Source organism: Aquila chrysaetos, chromosome 8 (genome assembly GCF_900496995.4).
Source record: "Aquila chrysaetos chrysaetos chromosome 8, bAquChr1.4, whole genome shotgun sequence".
Classification (NCBI taxonomy): domain Eukaryota; kingdom Metazoa; phylum Chordata; class Aves; order Accipitriformes; family Accipitridae; genus Aquila; species Aquila chrysaetos.
Window position 1 is genome coordinate 42,630,063 of NC_044011.1, and position 25,004 is coordinate 42,655,066.

The following is a 25,004-nucleotide window of genomic DNA, read 5'->3' on the forward strand; positions in this document are numbered from 1 at the left end:
ACTGTCAAACACATTGCCTGGGAGGAGTGGTGTTGTCCCAGTGATCTATGACTCAGGAGGTAATTTTTGACATAGTCATCTCGGACTCGCAGAAGGCCTTGAAGAACAGGTCCTTGTAGTGTCCCGATAGTGAAATGGAATCAAGAACAGGACAGTGTGGTTTTGGAAGCAGATATTACTATCATCTTTGCTCTGTGCCATAAAGAGTACAAAGTATCCTACACTACCTGCCTGTGAATTTTTCTGTAACTCCTGATTTCATTTGCATTTAGTTTTGGGTATTCCAGAAGAGGAGCTCAGCCTGCTCCGGCACAATTTGCTCAACAAATCAATACTGTCTTATTATCCTCTAGGTGTGAACAAGTACTTGGTTCAATTATCTTTTCCAATAGTTTTCCATGGCCTGGCGCTGAAATGACTAGTCTGTGATTCTCCACTTCCTGGACTTCATACCTCCCCTTCACAACTTTTTTTGGAGCTAAGCATCACGCGTGTCCTTTCATAGTTGTTTCTTCCCTCATCCTCCACATGCCCTCAGAGATAGCTGTTAACAGTATAGAGATTACACCAAGCAGTCTGTAACTAATAGAGGATAAAGTTCATCAGGCCAATCGCATTTCGAACGTCTAACCATCCAATAACAAACAAAAAGAGGCACTGCATTCAGATTTTTCACCATCATGTAGTATCATCACTCTTCCTTCACTGCACAGGAGATCGACTTTTCCCTTGGTCTTTTTCTTGTTTCTAATGAGTTTACAGTCAAACGTTGAGTTGTGTTTAACTGCAAACAGTTCCTTGAAATTAAGGAGAAATAAAAGGATTACATGACTAGACAGTCAGAGTACCTTAGTTGCTTAGCAGCAACTGCAGCAGAGAAAGCAAGCAAAGGACAGGACAGGACTAGTCCAGCACGGGTTACCTTCAGTTACCAGGGTCTGAAACACCAAAATGTTTATCTTTGGGACGGTCAGCATCTCGCAACTGAGTTTGTCAGGTATCTGCGGTAGAAACAGAAAGTGAGAATAACCTAATCCAAAGCCCACTTTGAATAATGACTCGAGTCTGCAAGCTGGCAGTAACAACCAATATCATGAAAAAAAGCTCATTTTGTTTTAGCCTGTTATTTGAGAAATAAATAAATAAATAGTTGACTACCAAGAAAATGTTAAACTCCTACTGCAAGGCAAACAAAAGGTAGTGTTTTACATGGACTTAGATGAAATTTAAAACATATACCCTCTTTTTGAAACGGTGTGCTGGAATCGTATGTGTGTAAATGTATGTATGCATGTACATATGTGTCTTGTATTGTTTAGTTATGGCAGGAGAGAAAATACGAAGCAGACCGCAGCAAGGTTTTGGAGCTGCTGGACCTGCATTTTCTCTTGTAAATCGGAAATGACTCCACTGAAATTACGTTCTCAGACCTAGCAGCGTTAATCTCCATCTCTAATTGCTGTCATTCCACCCTGTCTGTGATTCAGTGCTCCAAAGCAGGGTAAATCTTTGACTCGGCGTACCTACACACTCCCCTCCCTGTACATATGCCAGGGACCCGTCCTGTGACCAGATATACCAGGAAACTTGATTTGGCAGTTGATTCAGTGCAGAAACATATGCTCGGTTCATATCTAATCTGTGACAGCATATGTGTCTTTATCCACTGGCCTCAGGAACTGGAGTGTGTTTGTGCCATGTGCAGCACTATTAGGTATTTTGTTCAAGAATGTCTCTGAAAGAGCTCTCTTGTCTACAAACTGGGGAGATATTTTCGCTGCTGAACTGAAGCAATCTCCATACTCCTCTTCCTGACCAAAGGGGAATCTACAAAGATAGCATTTTCAAGCAGCTGGAATGACTCATGGCAAGGGGATGGAGCCATGTTGTCTCGGCATGGGCAGCTATTAATGGTCCTCCCCAGTAGTTGGCCCTGGATTCAGTAACATGATTATCCACGCTACTATGTATCAAGTTCATCATGTGAATGGGTAACCCAAAGATGAGTTCATGCAGGGATGCCAAAGGGCATAAAAAAAAAAAAGCCCCCAAAAGGTACAAACTGCCCGGGATTTGCAACAGGGATGAATTCAGCTGCCTGTGGGAAAAATGTTAATTTTCTTTTTAATTGTACTGCAGCCAGGTAGACTGAGAAGAAGGACAACCACCAACAATGTGTTCGGGAAGGACATTAGACACAGGCAGGAGGGCTTTTTTTTAAGGAAGGTTGGAAAAAAGAAAGTGTGGGGCTAATTGCCATAGGGAAAGTCCTCTTCATTCCTCAAAAGCAGGATTGGGAAGAGCCAGGAGAGCTGGCAGTGCCTTCATCTCCCTGCTGTCTCTGCACAGGACCGGCACAGGCTGCCCGCTGAAAATGTGGTGCTTTGTGGTCTGTTAAGTGTTAATAGGTGGTGGCAGTAGGAGGGGAAAACAGGACAGACTGGAATCTAATATTCTCTGGTGGTTTCAAGCCGCTGGAATGGTCTTATAGGATGGGTCAGATAATAGAAAAGAAAACGTGGAACTGTGACTGGTGTGTGCTGGACCTGGCTTGACCCTCTGTAGCCTAAACTCCAACTATCTCCAGAAAAGGTGAGGAATTAAAAATTGCTTTGACTGTCCACTGAGATGGGGCAAGCACAGCTGGGACTCGAGCTTCCCTGGTTCCTTCCCACCAGAGCAGCAAAGGAGCGACAGCATACAGAGGTGAAATAAACAGTTCAGCAGATCTCTTCCATCTGGAATGAACCACTTCCTTTAAATAATTTTTGTTTTCCTTTTCTGGATCAATACCAACTGTTTGGTGTCAAACTGTCCAGGAATGGGTACTGAATTTTTCTTTTAGCTGTCCACTCATTTAGAATGCTTTAACCCTAGTCTGGACAATGGCATCGGTTAAGAAAGCCTTGCTCAGTTGAGATTAATAACCTATATACTCTGCTTTATTATGCAAAAGGAGTTCATCGTAACCTGAACATTCTCCTACCTGGCTGTTACACAAGCAGTTTGGTTCATTGTAATTGCTTCCTGAGACTCAATTGTTTTCAAACGATCAAAACAGTCACAGAAAGTACACTCCGTATTCATTTTGGATTCTTTAAGGACTATATTTTGACTTCAGTTATAGTTAAATGGCAGTAGAGGTTAAATTCAAATTGTTTGTTTAACTAGCTGCCATATTTATCATATTAAAAATTAGTGTGCCATACCTGTTCTGCTTAAATTCAGATTATTGCTCTGGAAGAGGAGAAAAAGTAATAATGGTCATGGGGTAGCATTCAAAGGGAGGTGGCAAGGCAAATCCTCTGTTTCAGGCAGCCAGGCTGTTCTTCAGACGTGAGCTCTGGCCCATAGCAAAAGTATAGGTATTGCAGATTTACAAACCAGGGCTTGGGGCGTTCCTTTTCCAAGCACTGATGCGAAGCCAAATTTTGTGGCTGTTCTTTCCCTGCTGAGTGAGCCAAGGTGGAGCTCCACAGGTACACACACCCCTTTGGAGGAGGGAGGGACACAGGACTCTCAGGAGACAGGTCTATCCTTACTGTTGCTGCAGATTCCCCATCCAACCTTAGCATTAGAGCTCCACTTTTCAGTTTTCGTACCTCTAAAAGGGGTCGGGGGAGCAGAGGATATTCCCTGTCTCCCAAATTGTGTCCTTTAACTACACTCCTCCCTTGTCCCCTCGCTCACGAAACATTTCTGTGCCGATACCTCCCACCATCCGGTCGATGTTGCAGGATAAAATGTAGTAATGCAAGACAGCGGCAATCAAAGGCAGCAGAGAGCTCTGGAAACTTGCTTTGCAATTCGATCTGAGTGCTGTTTGCTGGAAGGACACAGCAGTGCCCCCAAGATTTAAGGAGTACCTTGAAGAGTAAGAACCAGTAAGTTTACTGCTATCCATCCCAATGTTATTAAATACAGGGCCTGTACAACGTGACCAGCAATGACTATGATAGAAGCTAGGTTTTGCAGGGAAGTCAGCCAGCCTGTACTATGCCTTTGCTTACTGTTCATCACCTGCATTGCTCTCAGCCCAATCTTTCTAGGACTACGATGGATTTACAGCAGGGATTAATTTAGGTCCCATTTCACAAAGTTCTCACTCCCTAAAGCTGCTTCGTTTTCCTTTGAGTTTTGAGCTCATAAGCTGTTCTCCCTTGGGGTTTGGAATATAGGTAGGAAGAGCCAGTGGGGCTGAGAGGAACTATAGATTTAACCTGGATCTAATCGCAGCAATTTGACATCTTGTCTTAGTAATAAATCTCTCCTGTATTGTCTCCGGAAGTCAAAGGAGACATGGGAGAAAGAAATTGTAGCAGAAAAGAAATGAAACAAAGCAGGACCAGCCTCCCTTTCCTCAGTGTTCTCACATATGGACGTCACCACAGCCAGCTGAGATTGTAAAATATACGTATATCTACCTACAGTCTTCTGTCATCACACAATGGAGAAAAAGACGGTACCAAACGGCAATTCATCCCACTGCTCTTAAGCACTCCTATTAGGACAGAATAAATCATCCTCTGGAAGTGCTCATATCTCTCCACTGAGACAGACAGTTCAGCACTGAATAGGTAGTTAACTGAGACTAGGTCCAGAGTTATTAGATAGACAGACCTCTCTGAGATTTATCCCGCTCTGCCTGACACTATCAGGTTGTCCACTGGCACTACCGCCTGAAGCTTCACCCTCTTCAGGTAGACTATGCAGCTTTACATCTGCTAAATGTGTAGTGGATATTTAGTTACACGGAAAGAAAGAAGTGAAGGGGCATCAATCTTCATGAAAGAGGTGGCAGGAGGTGACATCTGCCCTCCTGCTGCGGGAGACTGTGATGGTATATCTGACTGTAGGGAAAGAGACAAAAACATGAATATTTCAACCCTCGCTACCCTCATGGAAAAATGACACTGCAAGAAAAGGAAGATTAAGATGCATTCAAATGGCAATTCAGTATGGGAAGTCATACACAGTGCTATAGCGATAGCAAAAGGAATAAAACCAATTATCTGGGGCTGGCTAGCAAACTCCCAAACAAATCCAGTCAGTCTTCATAAGACTTAGCCAAATGTAAGACTGCAGTATGGTTCCAGCCTGAAGTGATCATCTGGAAATGACCTGTTCCATCCATTGAGATGCAATTGCGAAGCACACAGTAGTTCCTATGAAGCAATGGCCACGTTTCATTATGGCACAGGATGGGTTAAGCACGAGCACTGGACAATGACCGTGGAAATACCGAATATTTGGTTGTTTTGTCATGAACTGTCCAGGCCTGAAGCAAAACATCTTAAGATGCCAGTCAAAGGAGAGCTGATTTTTTTTAGTGCTCAAGTGGGTAGCGAACGCCTGCAACCTGCTTCAAAAACATAGCTGCTGAGGGCAGCTGATTAGGGAGAGGACGTCACAGCCTCGGGGCACAATTAACACCGACCCTTCCACCTGCTCTCCCGAGCCTACAGTAGGGATAATTAGTAAACCAGTACCTGAGCATCACAAGGTGCAGGCTGACTTAGAAGCCAAAAAAGGATCAAACTGGCTAACTGAGGATCTGGCCTCAGACACCCTGCAGGCTGAGAAAAAAGGGCCAGATTCAAACCAGAGATGGCATTCAGTACCTAAACTAGGACATAAAGAGGTTCTGCTTTAATATATGCTATTCCAGAGGCTAGAGACCTCCTCCAACCAGCAGGAGATCCAGGTTCAGTCCTGTCCCTTGCATCAGTGTTTCCTGAGAAACGTTTCACCACCTGTGATTTCAGGGAGAGAAATGGTGTAGAGGCCCTTGAAATCTGGAGGAAAACCAAAGGGCACGGGGGCTGGCTTGGGTCCAGGTACATGCATAGTCCTAGTTTTCCCCTTCCTTCATGCAGGAACCGGGAAGAGATTTGCGTTTCTTGCTACTGCTTGAGCAGGCCAGGACACCGACGCCTGACCTTGCACAGCTCTTACAAAGGAGCTGTGCACAGAACATCTGAAGGACTAACTCATAAAGCAAACTGGAGCAATCAATGTGGGGACATGATGAAGACCTGAGCAAGGCAAGTGGTGTTGACAGGGCCAGGAGGGAGGGATTGTTTCTTAGGTGATAAAAAGAAATGCTACTGCCAGGCACCTTCCCGTAGCAGAAATGGGACAGAGACAACCAATATCATGGCAAACAAGTGACGAATGAATCAGCATCCGCTACCGAATATTGTTCTCAGGTTTTATGCCCTGCTCAGCCAGGTGTTTGAGGAGAACAGTCTGCAGGGGTTTTAGCTCAACAAACTTTGCTGTGACTAAAGATCATCCGTGTGACTCTATCTCACGAGGAATGACAAGAGGAATATACCCTCCTTCTCTGCTGAACAAGGTTCAGTTTCTCTTAGACAACAAAATAACAAAGGTCAGAATTTTTATCAGCCTACTGTCAACCTGCCTTAAAGTGGCTAATGAAAGATCCCTAGAGCTTCACCTTGACCTTGGATTGTCCTGCATATTCTTTAATTGTAGGTAATTATTTTCTACCCTTTGGGTTACACTGAATCTTGTGAAGGAAACCTCTAAGAAAGGAGAGAACTGATTTCTAGCTTGCTTAATGAAGATAATCAAACTGATTTGTAATAACATGGAACTTCCTCCTACATATTATTTAGATTTTATTCTTCAATTATGTCCCTCTGTTGCTCTTAGGCATGTGAATTTGAACTAGTATATCTATCTAAGTCCTGTGATAAATTCAGGTATCTTGATTTCAGTACAGTGATACTGTACCTTAGTATCTCCTTGCAGCAAGGTAATTTGTACTATTCTGAAGGAGGGGTAATAATAAGAAATATGAGATATTTGGCCATGAAATTTTCAGAAGAAAAGCGGTAATTTGTCATGGTTTCAAATCTTCAGTCCTTGAGTTCAGAGAGCAGAACAAAACACTGCTTTTAGAAATCTCTCTCGTTTCCCCTTCTTATCTCTTGGTGATACTATTTCACTGGTGGGAAAAGGGAGAACGACTCACAGTACTCTATCTGCAATTTTTAACAAGCTTCCTCTTGAAATATCCTTTTTAAGACCTTTTTTCCATAATTTTTTTAAAAAGGAAAAGAGTAAAAAACTGAGCAGACATAAGATGTTTGAAATCATTTTTTTGAAAGAAAAAAATGCTAAAAGGTTTCTAGTATTTTCCCCTGAACCTTGTCACTTCTGTCCTGCAGACAGCCAGGCAGGAAATGCATTTTGCCTGCAGTATGTGAAAAATTGTAAAGACTATATGCATTTTTAAAATAACAAATAACAAGCCTGTGGGTTTCTTTGGGCAGGGAGGGATTAGGAGAAAGAATACAACTTTCTTTGAAGGTTAGAAAACACATATCTAGTCCTGAAGTTCTGCTTGTGCGTTACCTATCTGTGCATCCATCTGTTATGTGTACTGGATTATCCTGACCTTTTCGGCATTCTGTATGCTGATTATCTAGCAGCTCCATTCCTCCAATGATTACAGCCTCCTCAACTTGTGGGAAAGGGCTGGGATAGTCAGTCAGTCAAACTGCAGAATAATGAAAAGGTCAGACCAGTATAGCATACAACCGTACTTCAGAGGCTACATCAGGCATTAGATTTTGGTACCTCATCTTCATAAGAGAGACTGTAATGAGGTCAGAAATCAGCACAGTGGTTGCCAGACTGAGGGAAGGACTGGCATAGGAAATCAAAAATCCAAGATGTGCTACAGTCCTGAAATCTTTTGGAGCTTTGATCACAAGGGCAGAGAATCTAGTTCATACCCCTGCTTTGTGCTGAAGACGTGATTCCAATGTACTAAAATGAGACGCAAAACCAAAAATTCTACTAGGTGTGTTAGAAAATATAAATTTTCCTCTGTCAGGAAAAGGAAGAAGAACAGAGCTCAGGGCAGGCTCCACTAACTACAGCAAGGTTCAGGGTGGCTTGTCCCAACAGGATAGGTGTTTTGCCACAAATGGCAAAAATATTACTGTAATACAAACACAAGTTGCTCCACAGTTGGGAAATAAGAAAACATGCCCCCCATGCCCCTCTGCAAGTTGCGTTCAGGATAGTGGGATATGGCTATTCACTTTAATTATGAGCTGCAGTGTGGGATCCGCAGGACCCTACACTAGGCACGACAAGGAAGCAGTATCACAAAACAGTTTAGAGCTTAAACATGCACTCCTTCCAAGGCATACCAGGAAATACGTACCAACGTGGCCACTGCTAACCAGCCGTTCACCGTTCAGCACGTTTAAGTCTGATGCATCAGCTACGTCTTCTGGCTGAAAAGATTCATGGAGGAACCTGACAACAACAAGCCCTTGGGCTAAAAAACACTGGTATCACTTGAACACGTGTCTATAATGTCGCTATATTCCACATTACACCCCTGCCTTTCTCATCCTCTGCTTCATTACAGCTGCCTTGTTCCCCATCATGGCTTCCTCTTCTCCATCCTCTCGCCCTTTGTTCGCAAAGCATCACACTTCTGTGTCCTGGTTTCCCTCCTCCTTATCTATCTAGCGATGGCATAGGCAGGTCTGGGAAACCATCCTGTTTGTTGTTTCCTCCCTTCAGCACTTCTGTCCCAGAGCAGAAGTGCTGTAAATGTCTGAGGGAGCACTCCTGATCTGCTTCAGTGCAAATTCAGCCAGGATGGCAGAGAAACAGCACTTTTTAAAAAAAGTCATCAGCCGTTGGGAGGTAATAAACAGCTTGAGAAGCTGGTATGTTAAGTACTGAACCTGCCTCCACAACTGCACATCCATCCACAGATTCACATCTTCAGAGAAGGAACTGTCTATTACTTTGTGTACTACGAGGGCTCTGAACTTGCTTTAATCCTAGATGCTGATCCTAAACATCATGTAATAACGTACACTAACAAAACGCACCGGGCCTTTCCCATGTCAAAGAGAAATGAATTAAAAGAAAAGAAAAAGAAGTGAAAAGTATAAAGGGGATTTCATGGGATTTGAGTGCCAAACTCCAACAGGCTCTTCTGAAAATCCCAGCTTAAAGCAATAGACTCGTATTCTTGCATTTCTTTCTCCTGATGTCAGTAATAATGACTGCTGAATTAGTTTAAAGATCTCACATATTGCTCCAGGTTTTGTTTGTTCATTTATTTTCTGCATTTTATGCTCAAAAAGTTAATAAAGGGAAAATTCCCCTGCAAAAAGACAGGAGAAGAGAGAAGATAAAATCAGAAAGAAAAGACTGAATTTTCATCCCATTTAAATCCACAGCTGATAATTGAAGAGGAAAGCTGTTTTAAATGAAGGATATATTTGAAAGATTTTGTTTCTGTGTTCCCAATTACGTACTGTACAGGTTCAAGTGCAGGGCTCTGGCAAAGCCCATGCTTAGAATTCAGCACAGACTTAAAGTCCATTGACTCCAAAGAGACTCTTCTATTTGCTAAACTTTAAGCCTGAGCCGTGCTCAGCAGAGTTGAAAGTAGGTGTGTAGCTAAGCATCTGCTTAAGTGTTTTGCCTGGTCAGTGCATTTGTTGCTCAACCCAGCACAGGAGAATGTTGGGGGAAGGCAGTCAACGTGCTAAGAGACCAGATTTTTCCCCACAAAAAGTTCTAGAGACCTCCTTAAATTTTGAAGTCAAATTATCACTTGGTCCATCCAAGAAAGGACTATGAGCTGTACTCTGAATTTAATCTGAATGAGACATCCAGGAACTGAAAACTCCCTGCTTTGTCTGGAGAACCTGATTCATCATGAGGTGTCCATCTCACCCTTTGCCCATCATTGCAGCATCTGGGCTGGTGGCACATTTATTTTTCATTTCTGGATTGCAAGCAGGATGAAAACAAAATGTGCCATAAAACCACACGAGAGGCTTTGAGTTTGGTATGTCAGGGTTTGATGCGAAGGAAGAGTTTCCAGAAAACCAGCAAGGAATTTCCCTGTGGGATTTTTTTAGTCCACTTTTAAAGACTCAAGACCTCGGGAGGAAGTACATAGTCCGGCAGTTAAACCACAAAACTGGCCGTCATCTTGGCCCTAACCTTGCCCTTCCTGAATTACTCTCTGTGACCTTGAGCAAATTGCCTCCAGGCAAACCTTTCAAGCTTGGGGGCCTCCATTTGGCCCCCAAATCCCTCTTAACCAAGGAGCTGACTCTCAGAGTGCCAGCACAGCATTGGCAACGTCCAGGCAGGCTGCGAGAACGCTACCGGCGCTCATTTACCTGAAGCTTTTGAGGGATATGCAGGCCCTTCGTACTGTGCAATACCGTGTATGCTCAAAAATGCAGACAGTGGTCCGAATAATATAAAAACCAAGTGTGTTATTAGTGCTGTCAATTTAGCCAAGAATGTTATGGCATGTGTGTCACTGAGAGAGACAGAAGCTATTATTGAAATGAGATTAGAATCGTTTTGAAACATCAACAGTGGCATTATAGTTGGTAACATTTCCATCTAAAATAGATGACATTGATGCTATACAATCAACAATGCCACTGGGAATACGATATAGAACAGAAGACTAGATTGTTTTACTCTATATTGATTTTCCCTTAGTAGTTTTTGATTAACTGTCAAATCAATTAGCTTTCCCCACCCAAACATCATATCATATCAGGTTGCTATATTTTTTGGTGTCCCCGTCACAAAATCCCTGTTCAATAGCAAACAAACAAGAGAAGCCTGGACTCCAAAGCGCTCCGAAATAGGGGTTTTACAGGCAGAGATAAGTCCCCACAGATAGCCTGCTTCTCCTCATAATGCTGGAGTCCAGCCATGTTTTTATTGAATCAGGTTCTGAAGCTGTCTAAGGCACTAAGAGATCTGATTATAGCCTTGCCATAATGTCCTTTTAAAATAAAATGCGTGGCATTTTCACAGTGACATAATGTTCTTTTGGCTCAGAAGAGACAGTGTGTCTAGAAGTTTTCGACCGGCTTGGCCTTCCCATATTGCAAAGGGAACGTATCCATCCATCCATCCATCTATCTGCCTATCCATCAAAATTTCACAGTCCCTATACAGCCAAACGCCTTGCTAGTTTGATCATCTTTATCCCACAACAGCCCTACAGAAGCTGTAGGAAAATGCTATTATTACAGATGGGGCATTAAGGGGAATCAATGAGAGACCAGGGAACCTGCCCGAAGTCATAGGCAGTCCCAAAACCTGTCTGGCTTACTGTGGCCTTCCCAGTTAAAAGGCCCCCCTTTTTCCTAACCATTCCAGTCCAGGTGAAGGGACACATGCAGCATGGAAAAGAGGGTTTCAATCTGCAAAACAGAAGTTGAGAACTTACTCAGCTCCTGTTAATTGCTTCGCACCTATGTAGTAGTGACTGGTAGTACTGAGTCAGAAAGCTCAGATCCAGACTGAGTCTAGATCTGAACTTTTCAGAAGTTCAGAAACTTGCTGGACCTTGTCTTTTGCTGCACTCTTTATTCATTAATCACCAGCTCTCTTCTACACCTTCTCTTTGTTTTTCTGATTCAAATTGTGTTCACTGTAGGCATTAAAAATCTCCTGGGGATGCTGTACTATATCTACCAGGACTGATAAATTGGACAATATATATTGCTATTTGCATTGCACTAATACTTATAGGGCCCAGCTGGGACCAGGCGCCTTTTATGTTAGTTTGTACAGACACGTAACAGAAGCCAGCTCCAGCTGTGAAGTTCTGGCAGCCTGAATGGGGATGGCAAGGCAAGGCAGGGAAAACTCAAAGTCACACAGCAGGTGAGTGTCTGGGACAGATCCTGGGTGTCTCAGTTCCCAGTCCTCTGCCCTATCCATTCAACCCCGCTCTTTCTCGAGAGGTTGTCGTGACAGATGCCTTGGGACAACATACAATAAATGAACATCTCTAATAAAGACTTCCACTGTTCCACTAAAAACAGGATCAGCTGAACAACTTTCCAGGACTTCATTTCCCTCCTGCCTGCTCCCCAGTGCTTCCCAGTCCCCTAACGAGGGAGAAGGATCTTTATCTGTCTAAGTCAAAGCTGCCCCAGTGTTAGGTGTAGGGAGCCATAGTGAAACCAGCTGCTGCTACCACGCCGCCAGCCAAGACTCTCATTTGTTTTGGCTAGCGCTGAAGAATCAGCTTAGGCATCTTTGAGAACAAAATGGTGCATGGAACCGGTCCAAGCTGCAAAAGATAAGAAGCAATAAGAGTCGCAACAGATTATTTGTCTGGTAAAACAGAAGGAGAATTCTATCGAAAAACCGAGACGATCCTGGTCCAGTCCTGCAAACATAAGTTCTGTTTGTGTAGCGCCAGATGATAGCCTCTCGGGCTGCACAACAGGTGCTAAGCTGCAGCTATTTCTGGCAAATAACAAATTGCTGCTGCCGAAAAGGAATGACACAGGAAAGTGATTTCTGCACAACTGTTGTAAAGAGGAAGGCTCTTCAGCAACATAGCAACGCTCGCAGCCGCCACAGCAAAGTCGGAGGGGAGGGATGTAAGTATTTGGCTAGAATAAACATAAGTAACAACTTCTTAAAATAACCAGTTTGCTCTCCTGTGATGTCGGAAAGGGAGATTTGGTTGAAGATTAGCCACAGCCTTCCCTAACTGATTTTCAGCAAGGCAATTAGCCTCTCTGAAACTGGACCGAGGAGAAATCTTACCCCTTCCTCACACATTTCAGGTATATTGGGTCCATTTTCTCCATGTTCTTTACATAGAAGGGGAGGAGAGAGCAGAGTGTAAGTGAGAGGGTGTGTACCCAAAAGGGATCTAACCAAACAGATCCAAAAGAAAAGAAAAAAAAAAAAGTCATTGGGAATTCATTAACCAAATATAAGCTTGACAAGCGATGAGCAAAGACTGCATAAATTCTAGGATCAGGTTTTCACCTGACATACCCCAGTCTTGCTGAAATAGCCTTAAAGGACCTAAAGTAATTTTTATTACATGAGAGTCTAGCTCCCTTCCTTAGTCAAATGGAAACTTAACAGTACTTAGAAGTACTGTTTTCCTTTTTAAGAAACTCTTTTTTAAAAATTGAGATTCAACACCACTTTCATTACAAGTCAAGCAATAACCTTCTGAAGTTCCCTTTCAGATCTAGGTTAATTCAAACCCAACCCTGAACTGGGAAATGAAACCCAGAGAGAAGGTTCTGAACGTGCACTGAACAACACCCACCTTCAGCCTAAACAACTGAACTTTTACATATCTTGTGCTAAAAAAAGGAGCATACGATAGCAGTATCTGAAGGGATGTCACAAGGAAACTCAGTGTGCACAGGCATGGTTCTCACAGCTGAAGGTTTCTGAAAGGAAGGCGGTACTGGGCGCAGTACGAGTGAAGCCAGATCCAAACCTCTGTAATGAAATCACACAGACAGCTGGACTCATTTCACCCCCAAACTGGGTTTACAGTAAACGTTTCATTCCTGTGTGATTTCATATGTGTTCATTCCTGTATTGGTCCAGAGAAGGGGTCTGCGTGCCTGAAAATTTGTTCTTTTTTCTTTCTCTTCAGCTCCATGAGACGATCCAATAAAAGAGACAGCTCCTCCCTGTGAACCCTGACTCCTTTAGCAGTGTACAGCATTTTTCAGAATTCAGGATGTTAAAGTCTCTATGATAAACACATCTCTGCAGCCAAAGGGATTTTTAATCTCACTTGATTTACAAGCATTTCATTGCATTTGAGTATAACGTATTTTAATAGCATGGTGGAAATTTCAGCAGGGGCTAATTAGAGCAACTACGTTAGTTAGATTTCTGTGCATTTGGAAAGCAGGCTGCATCCTTTTAATAGAATAATCAAAATGGATCACCCCGACTTAGAGTTTCTCTGTAGATACCAGGAGTACTTCTGCATGTAGTCTAAATGGAGGTAACTCCATTGAAGTTAATGGGACAAAGATGATTTATCCCCGTGAGTGTGCAGCCCATCCGTAGGGTGAGATCCTGTGAAGTGCTGGGCACCTTCCACCTGGAAGTAGTGGGAGATCTGGGGAGCTCGAAACCTGGGAGGACTGAGCCCTGAGGATAAAACCCTCTGCTTTCACTGCGGTGTTATTAGTAGATGTTCAACTTGCCAGCAAGACCCACTGTTTGGGATTTTTAATACTCACAGTCATGGTCTTAAACTAAATTACAAACCATTCGGCCTCAACCAAATTTGACTTGCTTCAATACCATCAGGCTGGTTTGAATTTTTCTCGACTTGCAGTCATAGCCTACAACTAATTCGAAGCACATTGTGAACGTCAACAAACCTGTCCCTGGCTCTCCCTCTTGTCTTGTTTCTCAAGGTAAGTTCTTTACTCTCAGACCTAGTCAACCTTGGTTCCTACTACAGCCAAAGGAGAGAAACAGCCATATTTAGGGTACAACTCATCTGACCTATTTTGTACAAGCACTTTAGGATAACATGAATCACATCCTGCAAGTAGCATTTATTTCCTCTGTGGAGCACCAGTGAGTCTAGACAATTAGCTCAGATGCAGACATGCCCAGCAGAGTTTATTAGTTCAAGTTCTGCCCTGGGCTCTAACACTGGGTTACCTCCGAGTGACAGAAGCCTCATCAACAGGGACCTCGGCTTTACGCTTTATCCCAGGCTCAGCTGGGAAACCACCGCTCGGCTGCTCCGCGCTACACGAGAGCGCACGGGTGTCGGAGCCACAGGCTACAAGACCTGCCACATCCACTCACTCCTGCAAGCGTCCGCACAACAAGAATGGAGGAGCAAACACAGAGGAAATTAGATGTCAGTACATTCCGATTGTAAGTCACAACCAACACCGTTCTCTATCAATGAGGGATGATGTATGTGTCATATCCAATGTTAGAAGGATACTTCAAGCCGGTTAGGTTGGCTGGGATTTTCCTGTGTGTGCACTCCTGCTCAAGGGATTGAACAAACACGAGTCCTCCTGCCCTCTGCCAGTGTCCACGCAGTTGCACCAACCTTCCTAAGCCTCGGCGGACCCGATTCATTTCCCATTTGTGTTAAGTAAATTCTCTGACTTCCAACAGTTACTCGATTTAAGGCAAAGAAGGAAAGGGAAAATTATACCCGCTTTCTGCAGAAGCGCTTTTCCAGGGGTTCCCTACCTTACATTGGAACTAGGCAATGTTCCACCTGGGCTCAAGCAAAAGCTGGGGAGCATCTTTGATCCCCTTTGAAATTTCCACAGAAGGATTTCATTTAATTTTCCAGGCTTCTTTGCCTTTCTCATGTAATAATAGCCGATATCGTTTAGTGCAAAGCACAACAACGGCCATTAAAAATGGTTATTAGTCTGGAACTGCCTTCTTAATAGGAAACACACATGCCACACTCTGGGAGTTCAATGTTTTTTAATAGACTTCAAGGTAAATGCCACTGTGACCCTTATTTTTAAGGAGGGAAGGAGAGAGAGGAATATGTTTCTTGGGCTGAGATTTTGCCCTTAGGCAGAGCCTTGGGCAAGAGGTGGAGCAGCTCCACCTCCCCTCCACTCCTCCCCTCAGGAGGGACCCTGCCTCTGAAACACTCCTCTGAGGATCTGCTCCTCTGCAGCGACTCATTTCTGCTGGAGGGAAGGAAGATGCATTAGCACTTCAGCATCCTTCCTCCCCGGCGTGCAGCTGGTGCAGAGGAGCAGAGCCGTGGCTCAGCATACTGACAGCCTTCTCCTCCCTCTGCTCGCCCTCTGCCTGCTATCTCCCTCCCGCAGGCGGGACGAGGCCTTTGCAGAAGTGGGGTGCCCTTCGAGGTAACCCTCAGATAGGCAAGGAATTTGCACATTCTTGAACGGTGGCGTTAGGACTGAGCGCAGTCTTGCCTTAATGCTCTCTGGGACCGGCCAAATGGCCCTTGTAGAGCAAGAAATGCTAAAAATTCCGGCCTTGGGGAAGAGTAAAACAGTATATACCAACCTTCAGCAGACTGAACTGTTTCGGTGTGACGTGGGACCACACATCTGACATTTAGAAGTAACATCGATACTTAACACCTTTAAGAGTTTTCTTTATTTACCTTCGCTTCGCCTCCCACACCTGAACATGGTGTTTAAAAGCGGAACCTGGGACGTCCTAAATGAAAATAGTAACAGCACTCTACCCACTGCAGAATAAGGACGCAGGGGAGCTGGGGGCTACTTGACCCGACGGAGAAACTCTGAATCCACAGCATGTCCACTGTTTTCAGTTCTTTACCTTACCTAATAAAAGCTATCCCCCTTCCTTACAAGCGCATTTCGCTAACAGGATATTTTATTTGCACTGGCAGAGAATGTCTAATGCCTATCTGATGTTTGCACTGGGGTTTGTTGTTGTTTTTGCTCCTTTCATCACCTTATAAAGGCCACATGATGATTGCGTGATGTTGAGACTTTTGACAGATGTAACATATGTGCAACAATATTTATCATTTATTTAGCATGCTGGGTATAGCGGCTGGCAAGACGCTGCCATGCCTGACTTAAAGGCTGCTGGCATTTCCATTAGATAAAATCCCATCATGCAGGGGGTTAAGAATTCAGGCATTTCAAATCGCATCAGGCTGAATCATGATTCAAATCAGAAAAGCCAGTTTTTGGTTCACTAAGGGCTGACAAAGTGGGGATAGGGGGAGGGTCAGGAGGAGCAGGAATTGATGGCAGGTCACGAATACGTTCCTCTTTTTGAACGGATGACCAGGCTAACGCAGTATAGCTTATGTTTTTAAATAATTGGGGAAGAGGGGGGGTCTGCAACATTCAGATGTAGCTCTCAGATACGCAGCATTTCACGGTGGGATTTTCAAAGGCATTCGTATCTTGGCCTAGCTGTCTTGCTGCTGCAGACAATTTCGGTGGAAGCAGACATAAGCCAGTAGTCATCCGCTTTGAAAATCCCACTGCAAAGTGTCTGACAGTTGCATTTTAAGGACCACATGCCTGCCAGACACAGAAAGCCTCCTGCTACGTACTGAGGTCCTGCAGCTCTCAAGAACAGAGAGAAATGTCTGTGCTGACGGCAAGATGCAGCAAGACCGAAAGAGCCGGAGCCCCAGGTCGAGCTCAGGAGCTCGGCATCCAAACCCTCTGTACCCTCTCAGTGTCTGTCAGGTGTGACAAACAAATGTACGAATGCTTCAGACCCGTATTCAGTGCCAGAAAGGTTAGCTCGGTGCAAACAACCTTCCTTAAGCCATCCTCACAAGCAAGATACAGCTTACGCGTTTAGTGATCATTTCAATTATCTTTTCTTTGCTGCTGTTCTCAAGGAAAGAGAAATTAAAAAAAAAAAAAACAACCGAGGACTGCCAGTTAACCCTGAACCTGGCTTGCCTGAAGAGCAATAAGAGTCCTTTAACTTCTGCCCAGTTGCAGCGCGCTCTGTTCTCATGGAGCAGCAACATACCACACATTTCATAATTAGGGCGAGAGTGAGAGATAAGGCCATCGGTCTGTGCACATGAAAGGAATGTGCTGGGTGTGGGGAGATGGTGCTGAAAGGAAGAAGAGTTTTATACGGGCTGGAAAAGGCTCAGGAGAGCAGTGTTGTGGAAGGGGGAGCTGCGTGTGTCAGTGGGAGAGTGCACGCGTGTTGGGAAAACGTGCAGTTTCTCTCCAAGTCTTGCCTTACGAAGATTAAAGAGAGGCTGGCAACAATACTTAAGTTCAGATTCCTCCTTATTACATATAAGTACATGTATTAGTGAGGGAGGTTTGGCATTCAGGTAAAAGGAACAAGTGCTCTGCAGCGCTTCTCACCCCAGGAGGACACAGCTACAGAGAACCTCTGATGATGGTTGTCACTGAGGTCCTGCAAACCCACCAGTTCGGGGCGAAGGGAAGGGGGGGGGTCTTTTCCCCATGACCGTTTTGCACAAATCCACCTCAGGGTAATATTTACAAAGGCCCAGCCTGCATTTTGGAGGGCTTTTGTGTTTGTTTGTTTTGAATAGCCTTGGTTTTGGCACCAGAGTCTAGGAAACCACACATTTTTAACAAGCTTCCAAAGCGAAAAGAGACCTTAGCGCTGAGCACAAAAGCACACTACTGTGGCAGAGGTAGACGACGTTATTATTTGCTGAATAAAACGAGAGGAAAGTGAGGAAATACGAAATTGCAGCAAAATACAGAACCTGCAAATTCTGATATTTATTCTGGTCTCTGCTACCAACGAATTACATGACCTTTGGCAAGTCACTTGATTTCATTGTGCCGGTCTTGCTCCTCAGACCTTGGGTTTGTTTCCTCCAATTAAAACTCTGGGCTCTGAGCCCACAGCACTGGGCCCGCTGCACTTCTGACCTTTCTGGGGACTTACAGCTGCTTCTGAAAACACCCATAAATGCCCGTCCTCGATATTTCACTTTCAGCCCGTAACGCTCACTGACCAAATAGGAGACTGAGATACATCGGAATACTGGAGCCTGCTATTAATCATGTTAAAATTCCTAGGTATTAGTAGATACATATTAACTATCAGCCTAAAAACCTTCCCGTCTGGTTTTTTTTTGTCTTGTTTTTAATATTAAAATTCAGGTCTTACAGAAACGGTATTTTTTGCCGTGCTGCTGTGTGAGAAGGCTGGCCCTGAGCGCCAGGTGCGTGAGCAGCGAGTAGCTCCTTTGTCTCGGATAAAAGAAACTATCCTGATTTACACCACTGCAGCATCCGAGGCTTTGTTCAAAAGGGCCTCACATAGATTTCTGTCAGTGATTAACCGGTAAGAAGTGACCTAAAAGTAGTCCGCCGTTCTTTTATTTTTAATATATATTTAAATGCTGTGTTTCTACCTGACAGCCATTCTTCTGGGTGTTTTCTCCTCCGGGCAATGCAATAGTGGAAGCAATACTTAAGCAGCAGGCCGACTACAAAGACGCTTGTACCAAAGCCTCGCATTTTACTAACAAAAGCAGCACATGAACCCCCCTATATAAATGGTGTGGAGCATTTTCCTAAAATCAATCAGGCTCTATTATTCAGTTTAAGCCCAATCTCATTGTCTACTTCTTCCTCCGGAGGCCGATTTCTGCCAGGTAGAAAATTAAGTTTCCTTTACTTTTCTTCCCTACACAATTTTTCAGTGTTTCGGCACTGTTGTTCGGTGTGGGAAACCGACTTCCTGTCTCAATAAACAAGTGCACACAAGGCTTTTCTGGACACATAATGGGGTCCTTTTTTTTTTTTTTTTTTATTTTATACAAAAATCATTCCACACTTAACACATCAATGAAGCCACTTAAGCTCTACTGCATCTGAATTAAAGGGGGAATTGTGTGATCAAAGAGTGTGAAGGAACCACACATGGAGTTCTTCAGACACTTTACTTTTGTTACATTTGATACATAACAAACCCAATAAATATGCTTATCCCAGCAGCCCGTTTCATTATCTCATATCCTTATGTTTAAGAGCATTTCCTTTAAGAGCTTTTCTTCTTCCTTTGTTTTACAGCATCATAGTTTTGAGGCAGTTTATTTTAAATTAAGATGCTAAAAAGACAGAGAAAAGCATTTTTTTTTTTCCCCTGGGTATGCTCAAACAAGACCAAAAATCCCTCTACTCTGAGTTTTTCACTGTGCTTCAACTGAGCAGGATATATCTATTCCATGGCAGAATGCAGGTACACGTGCAGTAATCTCAGAAAGGGGTTATTAGAGACAAGACTTGCACAGGACACAGAGAAGGAGAGGACTGTTTCCTAAAATTCTTTGCAATAATTCTCTGCATATTTAGCACTCTTCCCTGCACTATAGATCAAATTGCCTAGAAAAATAAAGATTTCATGTCCTTTCCCTGATGCTTTCAGTTCTGGGAATAATCGCAGCTAACAGTATTTCTCCAGAATTACAGCAAAATAATAAAGATTAGAGTCTGCCCTTTTTTTCCCATTGTTTCACTTGGAAGTGACCAGTTTCTCCAGCCAACAAAGAAGTCGCAAGGTCTGATTTTTGGAAGTGCTTATCATTCGTAGCCAACAGTGATGTCTGGCTGGTCAAAGGGTCTGCTACCAGAATAGTTCTGGCTGAGACAAAACGGGACCTCGTTCAGTCCCTATAGGGAGCGGGAGGTTTTGGACGGTAGGATTTACACCCCTGCAGAATAGATGGCCAAATCCACTGCTCCTGTGAGGAACCTGTATTACACAAGGAATTTCAATACGATTTCTGTTGGAAACTGTGCGTGCTCAGCACTATACATAATATGGTCTACCGCAAATAACCATTGTAAAGCATCCACCAAACCTTCAAGACAACTTATTTGGAAGTAAATGACAGGTGCTTTTAGCGGAGTTGCTCATTAAAAGGCATTTTAAAATGTAATTTTTAAAATTGCCTTTGTATCTTTTTGTTTTTCCTGTCTTCCCCCCACTTTCCCCAAGGGGTCCTGACAGAAACGCTTGAGACAAGATCTTATATCCACTGAAATGCTGAAATCAGAACCCGCTTTGGTAAACCTGCTTTCTGCCACACAAGATTGGTTTCTTTCTTTTCTAAAACTGGATGAGAAATTATCCTGCCCTAAAATCATAGATTGAATTGAATACATCTAAATGCTTCTCACGGACTAGTGTGCAGCAAAGGCAGTGGGGAAGAAGCACCTGAACTACCAGAAAAAATGTATTTTCTGCTCTGTTTAATTCCCATCATTAAATATCATGCTTTTGTAATGAGCACGGCCTGGTTATAGCTCCCTTTGTTTTGCCGAGCAGTGTTTATCTCTTGTCGCTTCCCAAATCATAACAACTAAACAAAACAACCCCTGCCAACAAGACAGGGTCTCAACTTCTAAGTAGGACACATCTTCATCTCTTCCCTCCAGCTGAGCTCCCACCGAAGTCGGTAGGGACTCAGCTAAGTACAGATGAGGTAAGACTTACAATATTTGACCCTGCGTCCCTCAACCACGATCTATAAATGCCTTTTACAGCTCAGAGACACATAACTCTCTGGTAACAGTTTTCCTGCCACCATGTTCTTACCACAAGTTTAACAATGTTTTTACAGTGTCTGCCATGAAACAGAGTTCCTGAAATCACGGAAACCGGTGACAATATCAGTTTTCATTAAAAGGGGGCTAGGAAGAGGAAGATGCCTTTAACACTTATGGCTGAGGAGGAAGATCTTGTAAAACGTAACCCAAAGAGAGCCAACAATTTCAAAAGCTAGAAGGCAATGAGAGAGAGTAAGTCCCACATATTACTTTCCTAATCTCATCGGTTTAAGACTCATGATGTTAGGCACCTGACACTTGAGTCTTGAATGCTTCAGTTAGCAATACTACACCAACACCTCATTGCTACAAAGTGTAAAACGAAAGTGCTTGGCAAGGAAGAAAAGGAGGATCAAAACCAGCAGCCTGGCTGATACTAAAAAGTAATGCTAAAATATCAGCTGAAACAGCCATGCCTGCCCTATGTTTGCAGTGCATGGGGGAAACATCTGTTTATAGTAGTGGTATCCACACACATTAAATTTTCGGCATTTTTCCTTCCTCGATTGCTTTTTTCTATGCAAATCTATATCGGTCATTAAACCAAAATTTAAGAAGTATTTAGCAGCCAGCAGCTGGGTGGCAAAAGCCTGCTCTAACTCCTTTAAGCTCTTGCATCCCGTTTATTGGTGGTGTGAAATATCCATCCTATGCACATCCCTGTTATCATGTCTAAAATGATCTAGTTCAAGCAAATAGGAAGAACAGAAGAGCATTAAAGGCATTTTTATAATCTCAGGTTTTTCCACAATTGAAATCCTCATCCAATTTTGGACTTTTGTCTCATTTGCTAAACAGGAGCTTTTTAAAGGCGACCGTACTGGGTGTGGTAATCCAGCAGCATTAGTGGTTCTAATCACCTTTTGCTTCTGAGAAGATACGCTTTGGGGAAACTAATAGAGGAATAATCAGATACCAGCTTGTAAAAGAGCCTGATTACAGGAATTTGAGGGAAAAGGTGGAAAGGCTGTAAAATCTAGCTGAAGTCTTTGCCAAAACACTTAAATGATAATGAAACAAAGCAGCATTTAGTTTTTTACAGATTAAATTGAGAAAAGAGACCGCAAAGACCCACTGATGCCTCACTAAACTGCTGCAGATATTTAGTCTGGCAATACACTGCACCTAATGATTAAATCAATTCCCCACTCAGAAATTTTTAATCTTGATCTAAATTGTGAAGCAAATTTCAAAAAGAAAGAAGTGGGTATTTGTATGGGGCCATTTGGGTTGTCCTGCTATAAGAAATAAACTTTCCCTAGTTGTATTAATTCAATTAAGCTTAAAAACTGCCCTGGGAGGAATACAAAAAAGTTAGAAAACCTGTCTTATCCGTATGTAAACTAAGGTGTTTCTATGGATTTAACAAAACCAAAAAAAAAGGTACTGTCCACCATGTGGACAGAGATGATACTTCATTGGTTTTGACGTGACACAGGAAAACTATTTAAAGCTTTATTTCAGCTTTTAAAACTGTTTCTAACAGTATAAAGGTATCTGCAAAGCTTCGGAACTTCACATTTGCCATTCACAGTTTACAATGGATCATTCAGGTCCGTAAGTCCAAAATCCTTAATTATGAGCCACAGCCATTGCTTCTTATGCAGGAAAAAGTACTACTATAATGAAGAATTACAGAAGAAGCACCTTCCACTAGCACTTTCTAACTTCAGACATTTTGTGGGTAGTTTTAGGCAGGATCATTTGCCAATGAAGTACATGTTAGTCCTACAATCGCCCCTGCAAGCAGAAAACAAATAACCTAGTTTTCATGCCTGATGGAAATTTGGTATCTCCTCAGCAGAAGGGGAATTCCAGCGGCCGCTTTAGCCTCTTTTGCTCTAATACAGCAGCTGCCAGGAAAACCTTCCCCACTAATGTCAGCCACCATGACGGCACACAAAAAGTACAACTTCCAGCCAGAGAGGCCTACGGAAAGTCGGATCCAGAATTAATATATTGGTGTGAAGCGAGTAGAAACCAGCGCAGTCCTTAAGGGCATGAACAGTGTCCCTTTCCACTAACGGAAAACTGTATTCTGTACTAGATGTAAATTCCTCATAGCTCTGTGGCATACTCATCGTATGGCAGTAGCTGAAAATCAGACCTAAAATCTGAGGTCATAATGTCAGAGGCTAAAAGGATAAAGCAGCACATCAGAGAGAAATACTGAAAATAGATAAAAATTAATGTTTCTTGCTTGATGCAAATAATCCCAACAAGATTCTGGTTTGCCCGACAAACTACACTGCTCAGATGGTACCACTGGGCTATTTTCATAGCATGCAACAGAAAAAGCCACTATCACCATACTGTCCTGCATATATGCCCCTCAACTCTCCAACTACATCTTTCACTTGCTTTCACCCCATTTTAACTATTTTTTTTTTTTTTAAAAAAGTGTTAAGTTTCAGTGCCTCCAGAGGAAGATCACAGCTGTCACCTCTGAAATAAGACTTAGAAAAGCCGGCATCTGAATCCCGTCCTCAGATCTAGACCTTAACCTTCAGTGGAGCCACTGAAAACACCGATTCTACATGCAAAAATAGTACAGAAATGTATACACTTTAAATACATGTGGAGCAAGGAGACAAATAGCATGGGCTCTAGCTGTTCCACAACTGCATCTCGCTTTCAGAAAAGCATCGGTCACTGCAAGGAAAGATTTGTAGCACAGGATATAACTCATCATGAGCAAAAGTGGGAATCCGAGCCATGACATTTTAATTTCAGACATATTCAAAGGTAGGAGAGTCACTCTGTTCTGACTGAACTTTAGATAAGCACGCACTGTGCCATGGTTTTGGTCTACTCACAACATTCCTCAAATTTTCACTGCAGTAGGAGGAAAAAGAGAAAGGGAGGAAAAAGAGAAAGAGAGAGCAAAAAAGAAAGAAAGAAAGGGGAAGAGAGAGAGAAAGAGTTTGGTTTACAGGAGGTGTTTTATTGTGCCGATACCCAAAGGCTGGATTCAATAAAACCTCCATCTGGCTCTCACACAGAGCAACCTCCTCTAAGACCTCGCAGCAGCCCTCCTCACCTCCAGAGTCAATTTTGGGAGGCTTGCGAGCGTTTGCATGGGCTTCCCTCCTGCCACAGCAGGACAGGGCTTTTTACTGAGTCAGACCCATAGAAAGCATCTCTCTGTCTTACTTCTTACACTTATTTTGGAGATTGAGGGTGACTTCAAACCCAGAGGATGTGCCAAGTGTGCTTTAAAAACTTGGCTTCAGAGAATCAACCGTTCCCCACGTGCCAGAGTACAAATAAAGCTAAAGTAGTTGCCGAAACACTGCGTGTAGAGTTTGCTGAGCGAGGTTCCCCGGCTTCGCTTATAGAGGGGGCCAGACAAGCTGTTTATGAGGGTCTCTTATGGCCTTACTGTCTACAGATACATTTCCATCCACCCAACCGAAACTTCAGTCAACAACTTTTTTTGTGGCTGAATCAGAACATAGAGTTAAAAATGCTCAGAAATACATAAAGCTCTGTCCCACTGCCCTTATTTTCTGATCTATCACATACTCGGGTACCGGGACTATAAGCACAAAATAAGAGCCTGGAAAGACAGTGAGATAAATGATACACACATCAACAGACACCAATTAATTAGATAGATCTGATAGAAGTTTAGTCCTTTCTCAAGTAAAACAAATATCAACTCCCAGGGACTTGGTTTTTTGCTTTGTATTGTAAGATTTGGTCAATAAATCTTGGTTAAAATAATTTTTTATTTTTTAAACCAAGCAGCATTTTAATTTTTGAGTAAGTTAATTCCTTCTTTATTAATTCCCACGTAGCCTTTTCTCCTCCTGAAAGTTCATTTTATAGCTGGCATTTTGGCTCCCATTTTGTTTCACAGCAAAGACACACAGACAGACAATAACAGAAAAACCTATTCCTTTCTCAACAGATAACACTCGTGTCTTGTTACAGAATTTTCAGGCTGTAAATCAACTTGAAAAGCTAATTTAAGGATATTCACTTGCACTACTCAGGACTGTATAAACATTCCAAATTCCAATTTTTCATAAAGACATATGCGAACATTTAAAAGGGATTTAAAGAGCCATTTTGCAGTTAAGAAGA

The 25,004-nt window shown here is 43.0% G+C and overlaps 1 long non-coding RNA gene across 2 annotated transcripts; it reads left to right on the forward strand.

Annotated features, from left to right (window-relative positions):
- The first annotated feature begins 2,480 nt into the window (after positions 1 to 2,480).
- LOC115344528 lies at positions 2,481 to 24,506 on the forward strand. 2 transcript variants are annotated; one of them, XR_003924549.1, is made up of 3 exons: positions 2,481 to 2,592; positions 18,462 to 18,645; positions 23,317 to 24,506. It is a non-coding gene; the product is annotated as an uncharacterized LOC115344528 (long non-coding RNA). The 2 variants fall into 2 exon arrangements; XR_003924550.1 differs by lacking the exon at positions 23,317 to 24,506 and adding an exon at positions 20,305 to 20,785.
- Positions 24,507 to 25,004: the final 498 nt, after the last annotated feature.